Here is an 18,565-nt window from a genome sequence, read left to right on the forward strand (position 1 = left end):
TCCCGCAAATTCGTTAGACTTTCAAGATCTAGATAAACTTGTCATAATATTATGTTTGCAGACATTCGAAGTCATTTGGCGTACGCCATGTGAATTAAAACGATATGGCGTTCCATTATATTGTTTAACATAATAATGTTCATACATTACCTTACTGAGGTCGGATAGTTTAATAAATTAAAATGTTCGTGTTATTTTTTTTTTAATTCGTAGCAGAAATCCTTAAAGATTCTCAATATTCAACAAAATACGGCGTTGTTAGCAATAACATTAGTTCTTAAATAAGTATTTTTTTTATTTATGGTCATATTGTGAAAATTAAGTTTTAGAATTGTTTTATTACTACAGCAGATAAAGACAATAGTCATTTTGTAAAAATGACCGTCTGCTAAGACCGAGTAGACGAATTTTTTTACAGGGAAACACCTAAAAAAATACGCGAATATTAAATGAAACCATCAGAAGATATAAACAGAGCCTTTTATTTAAATATAGAAAATTTGGCACATTAAATTACATATTATATAAATTTAAATATATCACATCGAAAGCTTTCCATTGATGTCGTTTCGAAACGTTGCCAATTATCATTTGGCATATCAATTATCTAACCAGTTTCTTTGACTTCCTCCGACTAGTGTTGATAACTAATAAGTCATTATATATTTCATTATTTATGTTGCATATTGAACAGAGACAAATTTCACACGGCACTCTTAAAACTCGTAGACAATATCTTATATAGTTGCCAGTTACCATGTTTATCCTTATTTTACATAAAGCTTTCAATCATTTATTTCAGTCTCACTTATGTGCTTATAGAGTTAATATAATACCCACATATAAACAACACTTCTCTTCAACCCAACAATGCTTTGTTTGCTACGATGCAAGTGTTGCTGTGTTTAATGTTACTTTGTTTCCCATTAAGAATGATGTCTGAAATCTCGTTTTACAGGACGACTTGACTAAATCTCCCAAAATATCTAGATTTGCAGTAAATTCTAACTTTTTTTGCAGTGCAAATGTGCTAATGTTTGTGAATATGTTTCATGATTCAATCTAATGTCGTCACATTGCATCGTCAATTAGTTTTTGAATAAGTCGTACTTCAGCCGCCTGCATGTTTTACCAGATCCCCATGGCAGCATACCTTTTAAGATATCTAGTTTTTAAGTAAAAATTACAGTTAACGTTAATTATTAGCCATGAATAGTAATAAATTAAGTGAAATCCTATTATATCTCACGATATTTAGCATAACTATTTTTATATTATAAATTCACATGTTTAGACACTAGATGATTTTTGTTGATGCCTGAATCATGGTAGTTGCTAGTTAATTTTTATATTTATATTTATTTCAGCAATTTTTAGAGATTAAGACTTACACAGCTTTGAATCAAAACTAATAGAAATATTTTAAAATCATAAATTGTATTATTTTCCTAACATTTCGGGTATCTTATGTAAAATAAAAGACTACGTCTTTGTGTAAACAAAAATGTTTCCAGTTACTATTTATTATGAGAATTTTATTTAAATGGTTACTTTAAATGTCAATAGATGTCTATAGCGTCGATGTCCCCCACAACGGGCCTAAAATAGAATACAAAATGTTACGAAACTGCAGAATAGATTCGGTAACTAATATTTAAGACTATCAGTACAGACTTATTATACAAACTGATTATTTCTGAGGCACATTTGAGTCCATCTTTTATGTGACTATCTCCTAACGTTTTGGGACTTTCATTTTAGGTTCGTTTCCCATTTCGAAATTCGTCTGCGTCTGGAAAGCAGTACAAACGTCTTTGAAAAGGGTTTTCTGCAAAATCGACAGTTGTTTGAGTTAAATATTTCTGTAATATTCATTGATGGTAAATATGTGAAGAGTTAGACAGGTGAGAGCGAAGTGTTAATGAGAGAGAGAGAGAGAGAGAGAGAGAGAGAGAGAGAGAGAGAGAGAGAGAGAGAGAGAGAGAGAGAGAGAGAGAGAGAGAGAGAGAGAGAGAGAGGGAACCTTTGTACTGTGTACATGGACATTTTAATCATCAATCCATGGCTACTTCATTTTCCGTATGTCAATTTCAATGTATAGCTTTTTACTTCTTTTTCGTTTCTTCTTCGGAATGATTTTGTCTTGGTTTACAATAAGACCTCGGCATGAAAAACTAGCAAAAATTTCAACTATATCAACAAAATATAATTTTAGTGCATAATAGTTATAAATAACCTTTTAGTCAAAGCAAATGCCTCTCAGTTGTGGATCTGTGAGTTTTTTTAAGTACTTAGCTATGTTTTACTTTATAATGTGCATCAACTTTTTAAATACGTATATCTGCATGTTTTGCCAGACCCGTAATGACAAACACCCTCAATATTTCGCATTCTTAAGTAAAATGTACCATTAATCGTACTTATTAGTACTAAGTAGAAGCTTAAACTCTATTATTTATTTTAATTTATTATTTTTTAGTTAAAAATAATTTCAAAATGAAAAATAAAAATGAAAAAACAATAGTATTATATTTTGAACTCCTGTCTTATCAAAGTTGCTAGATAATATTTTATATTTCTATTTATTTCGGCAACTTTAGTTGCTACAATGAAATAATTTATGACTGCAAGCGATCAAGAGTTTATGTTTTAATTGAAAATTTATTCACCCTGGTAAAATTGCTTACAAATTACGTAAAATCGAAGGCTGAATCTTCGGCGTAAACAAAAAAGTTAACACTTAGTGTTTATTGTTTATTTTTCCCTATTTATAGTTACTTTAACTGTTAATAGATGTCTATAACGTCGGTGTCCCCAAAAACTGTCAAATCAAGTCCTGTACCCACCTACGAAGCAATTATAAAAAAATAAAATTGGCTGGATAACTGAAATATTCACGCTTGAAATATTTATTGATAGCATAATATTCATGTTAGGTGACGAAATTTTAATATTATTTTCTGTTCAGGATCTTCCATCTTTGTTTACTTCATGAAGGTAAACAAATCCTCAAGAGTTCGACTTTGTAAAATCTTAATTTAATTTTATCAAGTAATTGTTTAATATTCGGTTTGATTCGACCCAAGGTCACGTCATTGTCCTTTTAACGAATTTTTGGTGTATATTGATCTTAGGTGACCACAGTAATGGAGGGAGTTTTCAGTTAGATCTCAGTAAGTGAACCATATTCCTGTTGAAGCTTAAATATGTCGTCACAGATACCATAAATGGCATTCTAGAAAGGATTTTTTTGCTATCAGATCTTTCAGTATTACTTTGAAGATGCTCTAAGGTTATTGAGAATTGATTGGGAATTTTCTACAAATCTGTCTAGACATCATTGGAATTGATGGTGATTCATGGTCTCCTCCCTTCATCAACTAACCTACTGTATGTTATTAATAGTTAAACCTAATTAACATTCAGGTATTGGAAGTCCATTAAGATGTACATTTAGTGGATTTCAGCGGTATGGAAACAACTTATCGAGTAGCATGTATACAGCCCGGTATTGGCCAATCTGCTAGGTAGCCCTGTAGCTTACAAATTATCTTCATAGTGAAGCTTCACGCTATTTAAAGCTTCCTATGGAGATTAGGCATATTTACAAAACTTGAAAAGTCGAGATTACCCTAGTAGCTTACGCTGTGCCCTTGAACCTAAGCTTTGCCAAGAGTCGTAGATGTATAGACTAGTCTAGCTACTCCATTCTAAGGCTACCCCACTATTGCTATTTTAATTGTGATGCTAGATCAGAGTTAAATTCGGTGAAGCTGAAAACTGAAATCTTCTGGAGTGAGTGTGTGATTAGGTTAAAACGAGTTGGTACATTCCTTGCAGTTTTGACATTTTCCATCCAGGAACCTCAGAAATGAGTGTAAGATTAGCATGTATAGTCATGCACAGTTTTCACATGCATGTTGGTCAAGGAGAAACGTTAGTGAAATTTAGTCAAGTATGTTTTAGGTACCGTAGCCTATTGGAATAGAAAAGGGTGTGATTTGAAGAGAAGACAGTTAGGCCAAATGACAAGTAAGACGTTCACATTTGGATATGTCCAGGATTTAGAATGTAAAGTACAATAAGATGAAGCAGGTTAAAGTTTAGTTAAAAAACATGATAAATATTTTAGTTTAGAATATACTGAAGTGATGGAGCCTTATTGTAGTGTTGGCAAAGACAGAAATGTTTTTCTGTGATTTATTGCATGCATACCGTGGGCAGTGATGATTGATAAAGCTATGGTAATATTAGTTGTACCAGAATGAATCTATCATTGATAGTCATAGTATTATTACTTGTATTGGTTTAAATCACTGATCCTCAGCTTTGGGCATGTGTATGATCAAATTTATGGTATGGTAGTTTACCTTTGGCTAAAGGAACAACAGTATAATTTTGAATGTTGAGAATATGAGTTTATATCAGAAGATTCTTTTATTAGTGTAAATAAATCATATTCAGGGGTCAAATTCAAGTGAGATTATTTTATTACCAAAATCATAATATTTCCAGCCCTTGATGAGGAATACTATTGCTTACAAGGGTTTGGTTTGCACATGTAGGAAAAATATGAATTACTTAAAAAAATGTAATATTGAGAGATTTTTTTCTAAAGTAATTTAGAAACTTTTTTTTGTCAGGCAAGGCTATGCTTCAACATCAGAATGTGAAATGTCAGGAAATGCAGTATTTGGCTGTACCCAAGACACCTACAGATGGTTTATGTGTAACAATTTATTAAGTAGTGAACTTAGGCAATATTGGTAAGTATGAATTTTTACTTGGTTTTTGTTTTGACAATATTAAGAAAATGCTCACTATCTTGAACCCAAATCCATTGATAAGTAAATAACCTAGTTTTGTTAGCAAAATGTTTTAACTTTAAGAATAAATTTAACTTCCCAAAAAAAAAACATGGCAAGACTCCTGGTTTAGATCAAAATATAATTCTGAAGTGCACACACTTATATAATTTTAAAGCAAAAGCTGGATTAGGTTAATGCCATTTTAACCAGTGTTGAAGTTTCCATAATGTTTATTGTTATGTGTAAAATTGAGTTATAAATAAAACTTCTGTCTTTGAATCAAGAGTTGCCATCTAAATGTGCAATATTTTGCAGTCTGAAAAAGAGTCATAATTCTGCATGACAGTTCCGTACACATTGCACAGAATAAGATGAATGTAAAACAGATGCTCTAAAGTTATGATGTTGCTTATAAATGACCCTGTGAGTTTGGGTTCCTTACATAAGTAATGTATTTAAATACGTAATATTAACAGAAACAGTACTGCATCATGTAATGTGCACAAAACAAAATGTTTTGGTTTTTCAGGTCACAGACTATTAAATTTTTTTTCAACAGGTCTTCTGACTTAAACCGTAACATGAGCTGAAAAAACAGTAAACAGGAAACTGAGTCGTGTGGTTAGAGCCGTCTTGAACCAGTACACCTGCCAAGAAGGTTAAGGTCAGTGTGACATCTTGAGAGTCAGGTATCTCATGGGTAAGAGTTACTACTTTTTAAATTTGAGTCCCCATGAAGTCAGTTTAGGGAGATGTGAAATTGTAGAAAGGTAGAATTTAAGAAGCTGAGCAGCTAAATAGGAAGAGTGCTAAGGGAATGGGTGAAGGATAAAAAAAGGAGAAAAGGCTGCAGCTGGGTCCAATTTCAGTAATATTGACAGTGTACCATGCAAAGCATACTGTAAATGGTAAATGGCATTTGCAGGAGTTTTCAGTCCTCAAATATTAAGGACAACATATTTTTTTATTTTTGTTTATTCATAAGTAAATTGTAGTTTTTAATCCTGGTGCCCAATAGGGGTTTATGGTGTACAGAATTAGAAGTACAGTATTTGTTTCCATATCAACCCAGTGCTGTGAAAATTTCACCTTCTTTCAATTTTGATGTGTTCTTGTAGATCAGAATGGGTGGAGAAAGTTATATCAAGTTGAAATTGTTTTGTGGTTGATTCAGGTGCACAGCTAACATAGCCTAAATGATGTGTATGAAATATTGAATAATTGGGAATTGTGCAGCTTGGCAGGCTCTTTATAGTGGATCCAGTTACCATTAACTTATTTACCAAAGTTTCTGACGTACATCTGTTCAGTGGTGAGTGATCAGTAGTTTGTCCACACTTAGTCTTTTGAATGACGTAGCTGAATGAAAAAGCGAAGGGCATTCTTAGTGGAAGAGCAAAAGGAATTCCTAACCTGGGGTCAGACCATGAAAATATTGTCCCAGTGACAATAGTTGTTGTTTATAGATTTATAGAAAGCTCTGTGTTTTCAGCTGTACAGAGAATTTATGATAAAGGAACCCATTGTGCAAGAGTACAATGTACAAATAAGTCAACTGAGTCACGAAAGGGGTGTTAGCATTTGGTGATTTCTTAGGTAGCCACTAGATCTTGATAAGAACGAAGGCAAATACTGTATTCCCAACAGATGGCATAGTTTTCTAAGATCAAAGTAGAAAACTGTTTGTGTTGGCTGTTCATATGAGCCACCCACAAACCATATCAACTTCTCTTCATGGGACACATAACCTAAAGTCTACAGTTGAATTACCCATTATCTTCATTTACAGGCTGGCACCATGAGCAAGAACCTGTGCTGGTACGTATCTGCTGGGCTTTGGAATTTTTCTTCCCCCCAACACTTTTTGTGTCTTCCTAGTTAGGACGTCATAGGGCATTAAAGTTGTTTGTTCCATCTATTGATCTATTGGTCGCCTGTAAAGGACAGTAATGCAGTCTTAAATAAGCAATACTAAAGCATTAAAGCTTTCACTTATTCTTGTTACTAAGGGTTTAAAAGTAAAAATTTTTTCAGTACGGTTAACTTTTACTCGTAATATTGATTTTTTGTGGATTTTATAGAATTTTTAAACATATAATAAAGATTAGCTCATTAATGTTAAAATGACACCAAATTCATTAATGTAGCATGAGAAAATTATTGCTAAGCATTTTCACTCAGTCAGTGAAGGGTAAATGCTATGGCACAGACAGATTTTGAAACTGGACCCTTTGGAGCTTGTTTATATTTGTCCTAGTTTTAAAACCATGTAAACTAAAAGACCAGAATGTTGCATGAATTAATTAACTTAATATTTTTCAGAAAATCTTCTTCAAACGGCAGACCGAAATCTTGTAACTGTAACTGATCCAGCTGGAATTCTGGGCAAAGTATTATTTTTTGCCCTTCTGTAGTAATTGCCAAATCACCATATGCAGCAGCACAAAGAACTTGCACATAATGGCATCGAGACCGAACATGCACACAGATCCCCAACAAGCATCCTCTGTGCCCTTGTAAGACCTAGACAAGCAAGGCAGTGTACTTTCCTAAATCCTCAGCTCAGACGGGACTGTAAGATTATTTCAGAGAAAATCTCTTGATCTGATCATGATTTGAATTTGGGACCATCGCAGTTGGAAGGCTCTGGAATTATTGAAATTTTCTTTAGTAAAGAATAACAGAAAGTAAATTTGTTATATAGAGGCTGGTATAATTTATCTGAAAGTAATGGTTATTCACAATCATTAACTGTTTGTAATGGAAGATGTAAAGTTTTACTTGAAAGAAGGGAAAAGACCCCATTGTCATATATTTGTGAATTAGTCTCAGAGAACAATTTAGGCAATAGTTCTACAAAAAGGGATATACAGTATCACCTCATTTTAATATCAAAACTACCACTGGGTTCAGTTTTTAGTTGTGTGCTAGTTGTAATTTATTAAGGTCCTAACAGAGGCTAATGGTAAAAAATTCTTAGATATAAGGGCATTTATTACATTTCAGAAATGTAATTTTTATTCTTAATTTTTTATACATTATGAGGTATTTAAGTTCTTTTCAGGATACATACTACAGTATAATTTCTAACAAGATTTAAATCAGTAAGTTCAGTACCTAAGATTGTTTTAAAGCACTATTTTCTTCTGTTTCTTGTTAGTGTAATATTAGCAATTAAGTACCAGTGTTTTTATTGGTATAAAATTTACGAGAATAGCCTATCAACTTAATAGCTGGAATTTAGATACCTCAGTATATTTGTCCATGCATTAGTTTTTACTTACATCCAATAGTATTGGTTTAATGTCAGCTGAGAGGAAATTAAGTGTATTTCAGGATTCTTATGTTTTCCTATTATTTGTTTATATGTAATGTCAGGAAATGCAGTATATTGAAGGGTGCATATTTCAATATAAAATCATTTTAATGTTGGGTAATGGCACGTTAATCCCTGGGCTCAGTGATTATGCATCGTCAAACCCCGACCATTGAGGTAGTTATGTTAAAACATCATTATAAGTGATTTTCAACTCATGACATTATTGTGGCTTGGACCCTTTGCTAAATTGTTTTGGTTTTTATGAACATTTCAGAAAAGGTAAAGTTACTTTGCTTTAAAATGACACGGGAATGAGTACCATAGCATGAATATTAACAGTGTACGAAGTAAAGTAGCATGTATCACTACTTTGGCCTTGGGACAGACAGACAACTCGCAAAGGCCTGTGGAAAGCTATTGTAAGAGGCAAGTGGACCGTAATTTCTGAAATATCAGTTGTTCTCATATGTTTAAACATACATCATCACCGTAATAACAGGTATTAGGCAGCCTTGTTTTCTAGGGCACAAGCATTTTCTGTAGTTTGTCAGATACCAGGTAGTTTATCCTTTTAGGATACTTTTCACCCAATGAAAATTTTGATGGTAGTATTAAGCAACTTTAGCTTCTGACTCAAACCTACATGGTCAGCAATTCAGTAATCATCTGGATATAGATTTTTACCTTAGCTGAGGTTAGATTAAAATGGGTAATTATTTTGGTTTGTGTGCTGACATGTGAAGGTTCCAATTTGTAAATGTTACTTTGAGAATAGTATTCTATTTTTGACAAGGGCTTTAGGAATATGTGTTATACACATTCAGGCTAAAGGATGTATCAGTATATAACTATGGAAAGAATTATCTTGAGTGTTAGCCAATAGGTTTTCCTTGAGCACTAAATATTTCATGACTTTATTATAAAAGGAACATTAATTTTATAGTGATCTCTTAGTTGGTATTTAATTCTTTATTATTAATATTATTATATTATTATTATTATTATTATTATTATTATTATTATTATTATTATTATTATTATTATTATTATTATTATGTTTTTTCATGAAACAAGCAAATTGCATGTATCTTTCTACTTGTAAGGTTCTCACAAAGGAATTTATTTGAATGTTATTATGTTAGATTCAAGAAGTTAACAGCATAATTGATAATAGATTAACTGGAATTAAAGGAAAGTTAAGGTGATATATAATTGGCTTACTTGCCCTAAGACTCACTATGAACTCATGTAAAGAAGTAGCCAAATAATGTACTGTATAAGTAATTTTAGTGTCTCAGCATAGTAAAAAAAACAGTTTGGATAAATTACACAGCTATACTGTAACAAGGAAATATCTTTGAAGGTGCATATGAATTGACAAATGTAAAATGTTTGAGAAACTTAAATTTAGTATTTCTGAGTTGTGAGTTTCATAAATTTTAGAATTTTTTTATATATAAACAATTTATTTTTATTTATTATGTTAAGGTATAATCTTTAAATATGATTGTTGACAACACATTTCATGCAATTGTGTGGAATTTCAGGAATATGATCAAATCAAGATCATTAACTATTATTGTTAGGAAATTCATTGTAATACCATATTGTATGGTGATTTTGTACAGGGACTTCTGTACTTCAATTTTTGCTTAATTCTTATCAAGTCTGTATGTCATTTAGCTTTAAAAGGTATCTAGTGTCCTTTTTGGTTTATGGCACGACAGAGCATTTCTGAAGACATTTAAAAACTTAGCTATGTCCTTAAGTAATGGTATACCATTTGGCATTGCAGTCTAGGTGTGATAAAATGAAGTTGGGGATGTATCTTTGCAAATTGTCTGCATTAGAACACTTAACCTTTAACCTAAATTATATATTCTATTCTGTTCTGAAGTAGCAGTGTTTTGTTGCAATTTTACTAGCTATAGAAAGGAGATATTTTCATTGAGAAATTGGTCCTTCATCTCCCTCTCAGCATTCCTTCAGTCTCCTGTACAATCTGTAACTTATATATATAAAGTACTCACCAATAATTTACACCAGAACTGGGCAGCTTCAGAATCTCACACTTTTTTTTTTGTGCTGTAAAACAATTTCTAATCACTTTTAACACTTGTCAGCAGAAAACCTCCATGCTGTAGTAAAATCTACTTGCTTTGTTGAAGCTCTGCACACTTTGCCTTAAAGAGGTTGCAGCTTTGCACACTTTGCCTTGAAGAGGTGTTAGATTAGGTTAGGTTTAGCCTTTTGTGTTGCCTTCATTCCCACTTCCTTTCTTCTATTATGCTGTCCAAACTCTCTAACTGTGACTTCTTAGAGCAATTGTGATATTTCACCTTTATTTTCTTGTACTTCATCATTTATTTTCTTTATCTCTCTCTCTTGCTGTCCAGCAATTCTCTCTTCAGTGTCTTAGTGATGATTGGCTGAAAGTGCCTCAGTAATTTACGGTATAGTTTAAATTACAAGATTCATTATGTATAGGAGTCCTTCTTTATTGTTTTATTGTAGCATTGTAGCACGCTTGACACCTCATTGGTGAAGACTTGTACACTTTGCATGCTGTTTTGAAGCTTTCTTATGCACGCTCAACACCACTAAGGTGTCTTTGCCATTACTTCCCAATACAAGTAGAAAGTACTGTACTTCATTGTTAACATTCCTGCACTTGATTCTCTCTCAGGTCACTCACTCTTGACATTATTAGGTGGGCAGTTGTTCCATGGTCACAGATATTTGCTACCTAGGGTTGTCAGGGTATGAAATTGTGATAAACCTTTGGATGTAGTTATTAAGGTTTGCCAGTTATTTATTAGGCAATTTTAAAGGTTTTGCCATAAATTTTGTGCAGTTTTTATTTACATGATTTAATTGGTGCATTAGTGCATTTTATCTTGTAATATTTTTTGAGAAGGGTATTCCAGTTTTGATGACAAACTAAGAACTAGAGTAGTAGTCTTATAAACCTCACAGTTGAAAGAAAATGAATTATCACTCATTAGTAAAGGGTCATAAGTTGAAGTACAGAAGACCTCATTATATATACTGTGTTGTGAAATACTGAAAAGACATAGAATAAAGATTCCCTGGGAGTCAGCATTGCAGTGACTTGAGGAGAGATTTGTTCTTAGCAGAAGGTGTTCAGCCAAGTATCTGGTTTTGAGACATTAATAAGGGTGTTTTCCAAGCTGATTACTGAGTTGGGAAAAGTTCATACTTCTCTTTTACTCTTCCAGGTGTATTCTTGTTTTTTGTCACTGCCAAAGAACTAAGTGATTGAGAGAAAATGAATTATACACGAAGAGTTCTAAGGGGGTTGGTAAGGTTACCACTTGAGACATGCCCTAGTTCAAGTTCACTCTTGTGTCTTTGACCATTGTACTCACGTGAATATTTGCTTGCCAAAAAATGCCTTATGATCTGGTGTAGCCAAGCTACATAGATTTTTACTTCCAGAATTTTGAGTTAGACTGCATAATGACCAAAAAAAGGGAAGGTAATTTCTCTTGTCATAATGTGTTGGAAAATTACTGGGTCCCAACGTACATTTTTGCCATTCTGTTTTCAGTTTTCTTTGCTATTTTACACAGGACTTTCATGTCTTGCAACAGAAATTGAGTGGTATTTAATCTTATAGAGAGCCAGGAAACAATTAGCAAAAGACATAAGGTTACAATGACTATATTTTCGAACATGGTAACCATTGAGTATTTAACTTTGTAGTTGACACAATTCATTTTGAAGGTTAGTGGACAAGTTGGCTTGTAATTATTAGCTGGTGGTCTTATATAATTCTTTGTCTTCAGAGATATTTATGTATAAGATTGGCTTATTTCCAGTATGGATAATTGACTGAAATTACTTAATATAGCTAGATGTATAAATACTTATTGTGAATGACTTCAATTTTTTTATTATTTTTTATTATTTTTGTTATTCTGAATTATCTTGTCACATTTAAGTGTTTGAAGCTAACAATTAGCATTCAGTATTCATTTAGTGTTCCCTGACGAACTATATGTCAGTATGGTGGTGCATTATGGAAAATTTGAATTTATAAAGCACCATTCGCTGAGACCAGAAAGCTTATTTCCTTGATAAGAATTAATTTTTGCTGAAGTTGAGGCTGATTGCCTATAGCACATACTGGGTTTTTAAAGGTACTTTGCACAGAAAATTTTTCTACAGAGTTATTGGTAGGTACTGAATATAATTTATAGCCTACCAGATGTCTTAAAGGTATAAGTTCGATACATATCAGAACATTAAGAAGTCTAAAGTTATTCCTTTGGTCTGTCATATAACAACGCTTTAATTACATTTCAACTTCATACAGTCATTTCAAAAGGGGGTACCAGCTTGGGGCTTAAACATCTTCTCAACTTAGGAGGACACTTCATTCGTGTACCTGACATAGTTAGGAGGGATAAATACCATGACGGCTAATTTTAGAAGCCTGTGTGAGAAATGTTACAAATCATAACATCGCCAGTAATTGAACAAAAACAGGTGTATAAGTGTGAGTCTTGGAGGAATTCTGATAGAAGTTTTAGGCGTAGACTGGCTGGAAACAAACCTAATTGACAAAATTAACAAGATAATGTACAGAGGCGGAGTTTGGAAACTCATTAACACTACTACCCTCGTACTGTGTTTACAAATATGATAATCCTATTTATAATAATGTAGTATTTTATAAATGGAAAATGTTATTAGACTATCACTGAATACCATACCAAAAAGGTTTAATGATAGTTTTGTGACTGTGTGGGATATCCAGACTATACCCTATGTAAAAGCTAATTTTTAGAGCAATGGTTTTCCATGTCATTAATAGGATGAGGAAACTATCTTCACGTTTATGTTGCCTTTTTGATTAAAGACTTAAATGAAAAACTGGACAAAATAGTTATAAAATGAAGCTATGGAGAGGTTAGCAGTCATTTATAAACATGTTGCACAGATCTTGAATGCCAGATTTTGAGATATTTGTTTAATGTGATGATTAGTATTTTCCAGGTATTCACAGGTTTCCTCTGAAGGTGTGTTGGCGTTTATTTAGCTCATAGGATTGGCCCAAAAGATTTCTTTATATTAATGAAAAAGGTTTAGATTTTATTTACAGGTATTAAACTATAGCTCTGAAAATTTGATATTTAGTTTAACTGAAAATTATGTAGATTCTGACATTTCTTTACCTGAGTTGGTAATGTGAGTATTATAGTGATTAACTCAACTTGGTGTAGACTTCTAGAGTTGCAAATCCTGCATGACCTTGGCTTGATGTGATGGAATTTATTCAGTGAAGTTTTTGGCATGGAAAGTGTGACATGAGATCTATATTTTTGGGGCTATAGTGATATTTTGATATAAAGTGGTTTACCATTTCTAGTTCTGCAAAATTGATTTGGGAAGCTGCTTGGAAATATTTCAAATTTATAATTCACTAGAGCTAATTTTGGATTTAAATAAAATTCCTGTTTTAGGCAATCTGATTTAAGGCAAGGATCAAGATGTATGGTACAAGTTTTCTCAGGATTGTATGGGTGAATTGCACCTCTCAAGATGTCCATGAGTTTATATGGAGGTTTCCTAAATTTTGAGATTCTGAAGTTTTAGAAAGATTGGAGTTTACAATACTGTCATAGTAATGTCTTTCAGAAATCTTGCTAAGATTATTATAGTTTAGGATGAAAAGAAGTCTTCTTCTTGATGTTGGTTTGGTTTTTATTTTATGAAGTCTGCTTGTAATGCTTTGGAATTCCACACTTTTGTTTACAATGGTAGAGCTGTACAAAGAGAGGAATTAAAGATTGAAGTCTGGTGAATATATTTTAATGTTAATAATAACATTAGTTTAGGTTTTGGAGGCATTATAGAGGTTGTGACTAATGTGGTCTTTGTTTGCAGTTGTAAATGTTAATAATAACATTAGGTTTTGGAGGCATTATAAAGAGGTTGTGAATAATTTTGATCTTTTTGTAGTTGTAAGTTTTTGCACTGTGAAAAGGCATGCTAATGTCTGGAATTAGGTTTCCTAAGGTAGTCCATAATGAAATTTTTTTCACTTGGCAAATATTGCTTAGTGATATCATGGGATTCCCAAATTGTTCTCTTCTCATGGTCTAATTTTATAAAAAAGGAAAATGTTGGTTCATGATAATAGGGTATGAGCTGCTGAAAAGATTTGCATGTGATAGTCGAGTCTGGGATTGAAGAAGTGTTTGTTTGCGATAGTAGGGTAATTACATGTCATTTTAGATAATGAATTTAATACTCAGGTGTTAGATGGTAACAGTAGTTGGTGTTCAGCAGTTTTCAGATGACAGGGACTTGATATTCAGTTATTTGTAGATGATGCTGGATTGGACATTTTGCAATTTGATGATGACTGTGGAGCTTGGTGTTCAGAAGTTTGATGGTGGGTGTTTGATACTCAGAAATTTGATGATGACTATGGAGTGTGGTATTCAGATAATATTCATAACAGTGGAGTTTTGTATTTGTAGTGATGGTCTGTAGGAACAGTGATTGACATCTTGTGTTGGTTGTGATATTGAATTTTGCGATTCAGCTTGTGTGCTGTTCTTCGTGGTGTTTTGGGCTCCAGTCCTTGCTTTCTTCAGTGTGTGTTCATATAATTCATGTTTTCATGAACAATATCATATGAGTTCATGATACTAAATTTACAATGCATGATGCTTGAAAGAACTTCGAGTTTAGAAAACGTTATGGTTATTTGAGATACGGGAAGCATTTTTTCATGACTGTTTAAGACACGGAGGACAGTAGTTTCAGAATTGTGGACTCAAGCCTGTCTGTATGATTCAGTAAGTCTCTACAGCACTTTGCGACTTAGGAAGTCTTTGTTAGATTTAGGTTTAGTAGAAGTCATTGTTAAAGCTAGATTTTGGTTTATTAAGTTTTGTGATACTTTTGCTTTCAGGGAAACTGTTTGTGTGTGATATTTTTGGTTTAGATAGGATGTAAGTCTGATGCACTCTGACGTTTCAGATGTATATTAAGGTATTTTGCATTCCTGAAATTTAATTTTGTGACACTAATGCCCATCAAAAAGTCTTGATTTGTTGTACTTCTGCAATTTGAAATAGAGATAGTTCAGCTTTCAGGAACTGTCGGTCTTTTTGGTTCTTTGTTTCTCAGAAAATCAGCTCTTTAATTGTTGCATTCAGGAAGTGTGTTGGTTAGTGAGTTTTTAGTTTGGAAAGTATCATGTGATATTCTGTATAAAGACGTTCTTGTTAGTTTGTACAGTAATATATTTTCATTTACAATGTTGGTGATGTAGTTGCCATAGAGTAGTCTTAATTTTTGTTGTTTGGGTAGAAAGTGTTTTAGAAATTCTGTCAGTTTGCTTATTTTATCCAGTGATGTCTGTTAGCTTGTGCATTTAGCTTAGAATGTCTAGTAGTGTGAAGGCTGTGTATATGTTAAGTCTTCTCGTGAGCTTTTGCTTAAAATGTCCTTTAACTTGTGAGTTTCAGATCATGAACATTTGCTTAGAAATTCGGAGCTCATCCAAGGATTTGGTTTGGGAGTAAATCTGTGTGTGAGTTTGCTTGCCAAGGAAGTCTTGCAGTTCATGAGTTTTCAGCTTGAAATTCTCTTAAATTGGCGACAAGTTTGAAGTGTTAGCTTGTGATATATTCTTCCAGGAAAGTGTGTTTGACCTTGAAAATGTCTATTTAGGACCCTCTTTTGCCCCAAAGTGTTAATTCAGGAGAGGTTTAGTCTAGAAGGTGTTTGTAATTGTTTTGTGCCCAGAATGTTTTAGTTTGTGTTAATTATTTTGCCTTGAAAGTGTGTTTTCCAGGGAGAGGTTTTGTTTTGTATAGAATGTCTATTCAGCGTAGAATTTTTGCTTATTTCTAGCGAGAAATCCTGGTAGCATGTAAGTTAACAAGCTTTTTAATGAAATCTCTCATGTTGTTATCCTACAGTATTAGGGTATGAATTTCTTTTATAAAAAGGTGAAAGATGTTAGTGTGGAGAGGTTTTTTGCTTATAAAGTGTTAGTTTAAGTTTTTATTTGCTCAGAAAGACTGTCAGGTTGTGAGAGCATCTTTTGCCTAATAAACGTGGCAAGAATAGAGGTGTAGGTATGCTCTTGGTTAAGATTGAAAGTACCATAAATGCTGACTAAAGAAAGAGGCTTGCATATATGGGAAACTTCAGCTTACCAGCAGTTTGGTATTAATGGTTTAAAGGAGAGTATTTTGGAAGAATGTCTGAATTAAAATCAAGAAACTTAATCTTTAATTAGCAGTACTGGTTGGTCAGTTTAGAAAATTAATGTTAATAGTGTTCCTAGCACAGGTCTAGTTGTTGAGACAGAATGTAATATCTGTATTCTTGTAGGCTAGATGTGATGAGCAAGCAGTATGACTACAATTTTCTTTTATTTTATCATTAGTGTTGTGATCAATATGAAACATCAGTTTTTACCCTTGTAGCATTGTTATAAGGTCAGTATGAAACAATATTTTATTATTGGTGGGCATGTTTTAGTGAGCACTGTGACACCGAAATTTATAGTTTATTTTACTAGTTACATTATACTGTACAGCTAGAAAGAGTAATGAAGTCTTGTATCATTATTCTGGGGAGCAGTGTACAACAGCATTTTCATTGGTAGACCTGTTCTAGTGAACAATGTGACACTACAATTTTAATAGTCTTGTAGCCTGGTTTTCATGAAGAAAATAACGATTTTTATAGTTTTGTAGCTCAGTTTTGATGAGCAGTACAGACAGCAAATCATATAGTTAGTTATTTGACTAGTAATGTGCAACCACAGTTTTTATAGACTTGTATCCCTGTTCTGAGGAGCAAAATAAACATCAGGTTTTAGTCTCACATGAAATTCTAACTTGAAAACACCTAAAATGTCTGAACTAGGTGCCAGACATTTCCCTCTAATTACTTGGCAATGGGATGATTTTGTAAGACAATCACACAGAACCTAAAGTAGCCTGGTGGTCCGTGTGTACGGTGAAGGTTGACGTTAGTCCGACCTGCTGTCCTGCTGGGGGAGGAAGAACGGGACAGGAGGATATTAGCCTTGCACATCTCTAACCATTTACCCGACTCAATCACGTACATTGAATGGTGTCTGGCCATGAGGTGGTTTGTTAGGTGTTTAGGTCACTTGTCTGCTTTTGGGGGGACTGTATGTGTGCATTGTTGTAATTCATTGTTGTTGTTGTTACAAAGACTAAAGGATGACTTTTTAATATGAAATAAAATTAATTGAATTTTATTTGATCCTTGTAAAGTTTCTGTAAATCACTTGTTTAGAAAGACATCTGGTAAGATAGGTGAATATTCATGCTTAGTAAATCTAGTAGACAGGTAAAAAATGTCACATGAGTTTCAAAGTATTAATCTTAAATTCTTAAAATTAGTCATAGAATTGACAATGGTTAATAAAGAATATGTGCACAAGATTTTAATTATTTATATTGATTCTTGAAAAATGAATCCAGATTAACTTAGTTTTTTGTCGCACACATTATTAGTCTAAGTTATTTTGCTGCACACATTATTAGTCATTCAGCTATTTTGCTGCACACATTATTAGTCATTAAGTTATTTTGCTGCACACATTACTGTTGTCATTGATTGTTTGTTAGAATCCAGGTTATGTGGAAAATTTAACCTTCAATAATGTGCTATATAAAAAGACTGGTAACCTATGTGTATAGCAACTTTTATTTGAGTATGAATACTTGCTGTTTGAAAACCGGATTATTCAATTATAATTTGGTTTTAAATTCGAGATAAAGTTCAGTGAAAGCTGAAATATATTGCAGTAAAAATGTAATTAAACTCACAAATGATGTAAAATTAACCATTCAAAAACTATGAGTAAACTGGTTAAAGTGTACTTTAAATTAAAATCAATAGGTAATTGAAACTGGTCAGTAATCAGTATAAAAGCTTTTAATTCACATAACTGTGTTACAAGCTAATCAAACTTATAAAAACAAGCTGGGGGAAAATCAGGTTAGAAAAGGTATATGAAGAGTGAAATATAGTAATTTCGATTAATTTAATTTTTTAGGAATCATAGTGTTTGAAGTCAGTCACAATGGGTATTTTTATTATCTAAAGATGTGTCGCATGCAAATTGTCTGACGTTCAGCATTTTGCCTTCATATTTTATATCAAGCATAAGTGCTGGTGAGAAAAATGAATATTTCGTGTTTATAACACTACTATAAACTTGAGAAGATTCCAGTTTTGTCACCATTACTGACAGCTTGATGGCAAATTTGACGACAAAATGCTGGGAGATGCCAGAGAATAGGCTATGTGAAACCTCAATACAAAGTTAATTTAGTCGATTCCATGTTGAAAATCCAAGTCGATTCACCTTATAAATATCACTGAAATTAAGAATATAAATACCACT

Source organism: Macrobrachium rosenbergii, chromosome 42 (assembly GCF_040412425.1).
Source record: "Macrobrachium rosenbergii isolate ZJJX-2024 chromosome 42, ASM4041242v1, whole genome shotgun sequence".
NCBI lineage: Eukaryota > Metazoa > Arthropoda > Malacostraca > Decapoda > Palaemonidae > Macrobrachium > Macrobrachium rosenbergii.